The sequence below is a fragment of the Falco rusticolus genome, chromosome 4 (genome assembly GCF_015220075.1).
Source record: "Falco rusticolus isolate bFalRus1 chromosome 4, bFalRus1.pri, whole genome shotgun sequence".
NCBI lineage: Eukaryota > Metazoa > Chordata > Aves > Falconiformes > Falconidae > Falco > Falco rusticolus.
In genome coordinates this window covers 70,505,423-70,514,711 of record NC_051190.1, presented here as the reverse complement: position 1 = coordinate 70,514,711, position 9,289 = coordinate 70,505,423, and the positions used below count along the sequence as shown (strand labels likewise).

General features: G+C 43.2%; 1 non-coding gene across 1 annotated transcript; it reads right to left on the bottom strand.

The window, feature by feature from the left end:
* Positions 1-1,185: 1,185 nt before the first annotated feature.
* Positions 1,186-1,259, bottom strand: TRNAN-GUU. The gene has a single exon. It is a non-coding gene; the product is annotated as a tRNA-Asn (tRNA).
* Positions 1,260-9,289: the final 8,030 nt, after the last annotated feature.

Genomic DNA, 9,289 nt, shown 5'->3' with positions numbered 1-9,289 from the left:
AAAACAGGAGCGTTGCAAAGGCAGACCTGTGCAACACAACTTCACCGGGGAAGGGGGCATTTTTAATACGAATTCTGTTCTCTATAAACCGTAAGTAGACCCTCGCAAGAGTTGACAGAAGTTGCTCCGGAAGGCAGCCGCACTTCACGCGGCCGGAACGCTCATTGAAACCAGCTCACGGGCTCCGATGCGGCGAAGGTGCCAACTTCTAATTGATACGTTTAGGCGAAGCTCCCAACGCACTTGCCTTTAACATTCATTTATGCAAAGCGGTTTGGTGCGGGCAGGGCGAGCCCGGCGCGGCAGCGCTGCCTGCCAGCAGGAAACGGGCCTGGAAACCCTCCCGCTGCGGGCGGGGGGATCCGCGGGGGCACCGGGGGGCCGGGCCCTGGCGGCCGGGCCCCGGCAGCGCGCTGGGAGCCCCCGCTCCGTGCCGAGGCTTCCCCCCGGCGGCTTCAGCGCCGACCGGGCAGGGTGGGCAGCCGCGCAGCCTTCGTCCCTCGGGAGAGACGGAGTCTGCCTGGGTGCCTGTTAACTTCTGCGCTAATGGGCACCGGCGACAGCGGCCACGGCCGTACACAACAGTAATTCTAACAGCCCTCCTCGCAAATGGCATGCCCCTCTCCGAGCCCCGGCTCTCCGACGGCGCTAGCTCGAGTACTGCAGCGCTGTACACGCAGCGCCTCCTGAAGCAAACCCCGGCCGCTCGGCATCATCGTTAATTATCATCACGCAGCTCAAACAAGATCTTTTCCTCTGCACCTTCCCTCGCGGCAGCGCGTGAAGAAACTCTGGTCCCCGCCCGCCTCGGGACGGAGCCGCAGCCAGCCCCTTCTCGCCCGCCGGCCGCGGCGCTCAGCGCAGTGGGGGCCGCGGGGACCCGCACCGGGGGACGAGGACAGGGGCTCGGGGCCCCAGCCTCTCGCGGCGCTGGGGGCCGGGCGACGCAGGCCGGGGCCACCTCGCCCCGCAGGCGACACCGCTCGCTGCCAGAGCTTGGCGCGGGGGCCAGCTGCCTCCGCCGCAGCTGGGGCTGCTGCCGCGCCGCGCTCCCCGCCGCGGGCCCCCCTGCCCAGAAACACGCGGCGCCTGCAGGGCCGCCGGCGCTAATCTCACATCCTCCCCCGGCGCACACGCACAAAACGACGGGCGCTGCAGGAAAAGCGGCGAGCCAAAAGGGGAACCCGTCCCTGGGTGGGCTCGAACCACCAACCTTTCGGTTAACAGCCGAACGCGCTAACCGATTGCGCCACAGAGACTGCCGCTGGGTACCGCCTCCGCCGCGCCGCCCATGTGCTGCGGCGCCCAGGCCGGTCGCGCGCTCCGCTGCCTCCGTCCTGCGGGCCACCGCGCTGCGCGGTTGTGCGTGCGAGTCCCGGCCTACGAAGGGCGAATCTTGCGAAATGCTAAAAGAATATGAAAGGCTAATTCCCGAGATCGTTGTTCAGAACAGCATTCTTTTTCTGGGGAGTAAATTCACGAATCAGAGTTAAAACAGCTTCTTCTTGGCTGCTGCTAATTCATTCGTTACACATGCCAGCCAAAATGTAATTCCCAAATATCGTTGAAAATTTGCCCTATTAGTATATTTAAAAGGTAATTTAAGTGACTGCAGGGAATAGGTGGGCTGTTTAAAACAGACAGCATCCCCATCCAGGTATGTAGGTAAGTTATATTTACCTTTCCAAGTGACTGAAAACAGCCGTGAAGAAAAGCTGACCTTCCTATTACTGTTTCATTGAAACCTGCTTCCCACATTACCTTACAGTAAATCTACACCCACAGCCCCACCAAATACAGTTTTCACATCCAAACATAAACAAATGTTTTCCCCTTTTCTTTCACAGACTAATACTGTTCGAATCTCTTTGAATTCTTACTGTGTCAGTTGCTTCACATTGTCCCCATGGCTCCATGAAGTTCTGCCTGATGGCTCCTCTGTCTGCTGAAAGCCTTTGGAGTCGAGCAGGCACACAACACCTACTACAAGGATGAGTACTAACTCCTTTCCAAGCAGATGTGGGGTATCTCCTAGCCTCTGCCCACCCAAGACCAAGGCGGCCCAGGTCACTCCTGAAACCAGAGTCTTCAGCAGAAGAAGAGCAAAAGCCTGTTACTCCAGCTCTCATATTTTGTACAATGCCTTGCTCTTCAACACCGTAAGACTTAATTTCTCAGCCCAGTGAGTAACTTTAAGCTGACCCTTTATTATCCATAGCTTAGCCTTTCCCATTTTTCCAATACTTTGAAAAGAGCAACATAAATGTCACTATTATCACAGTACTGCTCAATTCTTTCATTGTGTATCATTGGTACCTTACTGAACTACATCTTTCAAAACATGGAGGAGAAAGACAAGATATGCAAGCCCTCAACAGTAATTAATTATTTTAAAGATTGTTTTTTGGGCCATCATGCCCACTGTGGCATGCTTTCCTACCCAGACCTCTGCTATTCTCAGTCAGAAGAATCAGTTCACAGGCTGGATCACTTCTATTTTCTCTGTGTAGGAGGACAAGTAAACAGTCCTGTGATTTTACACACAAGCAAATTATTTAGTGGAAATACCAAAATTCTGGTCTGAACAAAGGCGTAACACATAGAGCAGTAGATGAACACTTGGGCATGGATTTTGGGCCCTGAAACATTTTACTTTATACACATAAATATTCCCGTTAGTTTTAATGAATGTAAACTTGACTGTTTTCAAAATCTGTGTTGAGGCCAGATCCAAAAATGGACTTTCCTATGCTGATACTGAGCACAAGCTCTGACTTCGAGGTGTCTCAGAGAAACACAGCACCTGGCATTAGACGTACCAGACTGCCTATTCAATGTGTCAGGACAGCTGCAGGAGAGCGCTGCAGGTGAGGCTACAGAGTCATTTGGCACCTTTCTTCTCAGCATTCTTCCTCACTGAATCTCAGTCTTCCATTTAAAGTCTTACAAGGTAAAAAAGAAAATAACGAGAAACATACGCAGAAGTGAATGTTACCTCTTCAGCTTGAAACCAAGAGATCAGCAAAAGATCTTAACATGGATGACTTTCACTGACTGTTGAAGCACTAACCAGTGAGCCACCATAGCAGAGAGCAACATTATCTATCACTGCTCTGCAAATGGAAAAGATTAGCTGTCTACCCTTAGGAGAAGGTTTCTGACTTTATCTTCAGTAGAAAGGAAGAGGCCGAGTGCTGTTTAAGGCGTTCAGAAACCAGAAAGGGCTGCTACTTCAGATTAATCGTCCTCCCTACCAGTGTTTTTTGTTCTTTATTTCTGGACGGCTCTTTTTGTTGATAGGCTGTTTCTTGCGAATTGTATCTGGAGTTGCCAAGTTTTTCCCAGTATCTAGTGTATATAATTTAAATGCCATTATTGGATTCACTAATTATGGATAATGTTTTATTTTCTATTTTTATTAAAACGTAAATGTATACAATTAAATTATATATGAATATATGAAAATATTATACTCTGTAATAGTAAACTATTTTTATATTTCCTGTATTTAAATATTTTATAACATTATTTTATTGCTATTTTGAGATCCAGGAACTGGCATGTTTATTGCTATGACATCTGCAATCTTCTTCAAATATAGGCTTTGGTTCCTGAATGTCAGAGAAAGTTAACATAGGACAGAGGGTGAGACTGGGTATTGTTTATGAGTTTTATAAACATACCATATTCTCATCCTCTGTTCAGAAAAACAAGTCTAGTTATTCATTCAGAACTGTTCCTAAAATGAATTCAGTAGGATGTAACAGAGACAAAAGAATCTTCCCACTTACATCACAGAATTACTCATTAACTATTTCTACAGTTTCTCAGAGGAAAGGACCATTTACCCCCCAACAAGCACATGCACCTACATTATTTATTATTCTATGTGTCATTTTTCATCAACTTTTTGTCAACTCTCAAGTTACAACTTGGCCCACACTACAAAAATTCACAGTCACAAAAAATTTCAGAACAGCTGATCAGCTTCTGCCCAAATATATTCGCGATTGCTTACTTTGTAACAGAAGTCTGTAAGTACACAGCTTACCATCCAAAGATTTCCTGTGGCTTTCTCTGAAACATGATTCTAGTCCATACCAGAACCAAGACATTAAAATAAATGGACAACTAACATAATTCAACATTGCTATTAAAATTACTAAAAGCAGAGAATAAGATTTCCATGACAAAAGTGGCATTTTTTATGCAGCTGCAAGCATCAGACCATGGAAAGATTATTCCTGTAGAAGGATTCAAAAGGTTGGCAGAAGCAGGTATAGATAGTTTTTCTTGATCAGTTGCAAGACTTCTTTTCATTCTTCAAATAAAATGCATTTTTAGCTTTTTTATTCAGTTGTGTGTATACAGATTTTCTGTTTTTCAAATACAAAGGCAGCTTACCATACCTTTTTTAAGACTTTATTAACTTCTACTCTTGGGCCTTTTAGTAAAGTCAGAGAAGTGTTATAACTGAAAGGACATCCCTGCCAATAGGATCAACTTACCTTAAAAACAAAGAACAAGGCTGAACAATAGTATTTTACTGACCTCTCCAGTTCACTTAGTTCTGCCTTCTCTTATAATGTGAGTCATACAAAAGGTGGCTAGTTGAGAAAATCCAGAAATCTTGGGGTGTTGCTAATTGCATACTGTTGGGTAACCTAAAAGTCAACCGTTCTCTCAACTTCTATAACTATGTTTACCAAAAGGAAATGGCCTAGGCTACCCAGTTCTGGATCACAAAACGTATAGTTGCACTTAGGTTCCAAGAAACAAAAAGTTGTTTCAGTGCAGCTTGTGACAAAATTATACAATAGCCACTGCTATTATCAGCAACTTGGAACATAGTCTGCAGCTATGACAAAAGATACAAAAAAACCCCAAACAACCCAAAACAAACAGAGAGGGGTACATTCAGAACTGATGTACAGATCTCACTCAACACACTATAAGGAGGATTTTGAATTGCAGTTCCCTGCCATCTATCTGTTCTGAGTGACTACTGAAGAGAGTACAATCATTATGGCAGTCAGTTTCATAGTTTACACACACACACAAACAAAACCCACCAAAACAATCCTAAGATACTGCTTCAAAAACGTGAAAAGAATAAAATTTTACTGGCATAAGAAGTGAGCATAACACTGAGGAGAGCAATAATGATGCTTCTCCCATAGCACTTACTTCTCTCAAGCACTTCTTATTATCATGGTAAGAAAGGGAGAAATTTCCTGTCCTTGCAGGTTTTTTGAACTAAACATACTAAGAATGCTTAAGAGTTCTTAAAATGATAGTGAATATCACGAAAATAAGAATGAGTCTTATGCAACTGAACTTTAATGTTGTGTCTACAGAACACACAGGAAAGCAGAGGAATTGCCAACCTGTGTTTTCAGGAGCAGAAACCTATTTTAATATTTTCTGAAGTCCAGGATTCAGGTTTAAGTTCTAAACATAGGCCTCAGTACAGGTAAGCAACTGTATTCGGAGCAATACAAAAGTCTGTGTTAACTTCAAGTACAATCGGATTAACTTCAAGTACAATCAGATTACTAGCATGGTATAAAAGTATTTTCTTAAATAGGTTGAAGTTAAGAAAAAATTAAAGTTAAGAAAAATTAAGAAAAAAAAGTTAAGGCAAATTTTAGAGTGGACTAAAACCCATTGTGTTAAAAAATAAAAAGAACATAAATTTTATATCTTGCATTGCTTAGGAATACCCATTTCCCTGAAATATTCTCACCAGAAAACATCCACCTCAGTTCTAAAAGTTATTTTGCAAGTGATCACACTAGTCAGCTTTACATCTGTCCAAGTGCTATAATTCATCCAGAACATTGTTTGAAGGAAAGGCAGTGAGAAAGGAAGACACAGGTAAACTTTGTGGATCCACTCTAGATATTTCCAAACAGGGATCAGACATATTCAGCCAGGCAGCAATCTTAAGAAACCTGTGCTGACAGGTTGTTTGGGCAACACCACTTCTGGAGGCCTTTTCTTCATCAGACTGTTTCAAAGAGCTCAGGCATCAAATTCAGGTATCAGTGCTCTTTTCAGGATGCATTTACAGACTCAAAATGTTCTTGCATTGCCTTCTGGAAGAGCTCTGTATGAAAGATGACACATGGGGTCCAAAGAACCATGGAGAAGCCATTATATTTTTGTTCCTCCAGCTACATCTATTACCAGCTAACAAAAGGTTAGCAGAGGTTCCTAATCCTAGAACCCTATTGCCAAAATGGAGGGAGGTTATGATATCCCATCATGAAAACAAACTTGAATTCCTATGGTTACAGTTAGCTCCAGCAGAATTCAAACTCTCTCAGACCCCTCTGGTGCAAGGAAGCTTCTTCCATTGCTGTACCCTGTCTGTCCCTTGCAATCTGAGCAGCATCCTGCGGGACGCCAGGATACCAAACATTGGTGGCCTGAACATGCAACAAAAACCTCTTTCTTGGCACTATAATAGGAATGGTGTACAAGAGATTCATCTTGTTCCTCATAAGGATTGCGTAAGAGAAATTCAGAATATGCTTGGTCATAAACAGCAGAGAGAAACAAAAGGATACATCTATACCTCTCTTAATTATAATCAATCCCTTTTCTTCATATGGTCTCAGACATGGACAGATGCTACAGTAATGGGGCCTAGATCAAAAACTAAAAGCAAAACTAAAACCAGGTATCTCTCTACTACAATAGAGTGGGAGAGAGAAAATTTGAGGAAGTTGAAATGAGAGACAATGTATTTCCACTGTTCTATGAAATTTTTTGATCACTCATGGGTGATCATGTGGGTGCTGGAATATTTAAATAATATTTTTTTAAGAACCTTTAAGTCCCCGAATTAAATATACCTATCCTAAATTAAATATACCTATCCTAATGCCAAGCCTTGAAAAGTATGTTATAGAGGAAAATAAGAGTACAGAGTGTAAAGAAAAGACAGACAGATCATGGAGAAAAAAAGAGAACAAAGAGGAGTGGGAAGGAAACAAAAGGATAAAAAAATCAGAAAAATGAAAGGAAGTGTGAACTAACTCATTTTTCAGACAGGCTGTACTCCTGCTGCTTTCAAGGATTCTACAGTGGAAAGGAACCAACATATTTTTGCAGTTTCAACAGCTTGCGGTGACACTGAAGGCAAAAGGAGAATGCAGAGAGAACTGACATCTCTCCTCTTGCCCCTGTCCTAATGAATGGTATAATCTCTACTACAGCAAAGGAACAGAGAAGGCACTTAGTGAGTTACAGCTCCCTGTCCCCTCCTCCTCCTCTTGGCCCCCAGCTTCTCAGATCTTTCTATTAAACTTTTAATAGTGGGGACCCCCTCACTCAGGGCAGCACTGCAGTCATTCATTAGTGTCCACCTAGGGAACAAATAACTCTTTAGCTGCACTGTAGGTGTCCAGCTTGCTTTGTGCCTGGAGGGGGATTTGTAATCGAAACAGGGAAGTGCAGGAGCAAAGAGAAAAAATGGGCAATAATAACCCGTGAACTCGCCTTTCATTCAGGTAACACACAAGACACATGTTAATGATTTCAGCTAAAGTACCAGGCAGAGAACTAAATATACACTAACCAGGCAGAAACCACCTGCATGTGCCAATGTAGCTAAGCAGGGACTCCTTGGAGAAGGGACAGGGAGAAATAACTTGCTGAGTTTGCAGGGAATTGTTTTGTTGTGTACTTTGCTGTTCTTCATTCACCCAAATGGATCAACAAGCTAAGATTTTTCTCAGATCTTGTATTTTAGCCTGTCTGCACAGAGTATTCCTGTAACTGGATCAGGAGAACCCATAAATATTAAGACAGAACACGCTGGGATTCCAACAGCTATGTTGTCTAATGGGACTAGAATATCAGCCAGTTATGTGCTGCTTTAGGCAGGACTGCTTCAGACCTCATGGCCTAGACTGCCTGGGTTATTACGGTAATTTTAAAATACAAATTAATTGAAATATAGACAAATAGAAAATGGGAATTGCTTCCTATAATTTCTGTCAAAATGCACGTGTGTGCAAAACCAACCAAGCAATTTTTATCTAAGCACTCTCCTTCATGTGCCTTTCTCAGCTTTTGGCAACTACCAGCCCCAGCAGGCTGAGGCAACCATTTGCCCATCCTGCCAGTACCCTCGGATGAGCACGTCATCCTACGGCATACAATAGGTAGAAGACAGCCAGAGAAATACAAGAGAAGAAAGGTCTCTTTAACAGAGAAGAGAGGACTGCAGATACCTTGGAGGACAGTTTCCTTTTTCATCCTTAAATATTTGCCATCAATACAGCTTCACTATTTCGCAAGCTAATCAATAATGCAGTGACAGTGAAAGAGATGTGAGGGTCTTTTGGCGGCTACAAACTGGCAATGATGCTTTGATGGCTCCTACCGAGGATTTATCATTTCATGGATAATCTCCTGCAGAACACTGTGGGGCCTGAGAGTATAATATACAATATGGCTACAGGAAGGAAACTGGACAGATGACTGCACTTTATCTTAATTCCCTATAGCATCATGTCCCAAGAAAATCAAAGGTGAAATAAAAGCATGATACATGTCTAAAAGTATGAACACAGTGTACACAGACTGTTGTTTGGACATTTAATATAGCTAAGCTGGTAAAAGTAAGTAAAAAGTAAGACAGGACAAGGATGTTATGAGGAGCCACAATCCTTTTTTGCCATTGTCCTTGCCAGGAGGGACTTCAGAGGGACTTTATTATTATTAGACTGTATTATAAATTATTTCAGAGATATACGAAAGCTAAATCTCTCTCCCTTTCCACACACTTGCAATTCACTAACTGTGAATAAAATGAGAACAATTTGCCCCTAAATAAAGAATCACATGCAGTAATTAATAAATAGGAAGAGTAGTTTAATACATCTTGGTCAAAATGCCCCTGGCTCAAGTGACCAGAACATTTACTGAGATGTGCCACCTCTGAGGGAAGGGATCTTCCATTCAGACATCTCTACTGTTAGGCAGAACACTGCCACTCACACACAGCATAATCCTCTCAGGAAAAGGAAGTATAGGCTGTGCACAGCAGCATATTCTGACAATACCAAAGTCATTGTCCTCCTCCTCAAGGCCATGATGTAAGGCCCTAATAAGTCCAAGAGCAGTCAGGCAACATGTAAAATCTCATAATTTCACCTGGCCAGGAACCCCCTAGGCCTGAAAGGACTAAAACTATTCCTTTGCCCTTCTCCTTTTTCACTTTTCTTCCATTCATATAAAAGCCTTTCTAATTTTCCTCAGTTTTGTGTTGCAAGTA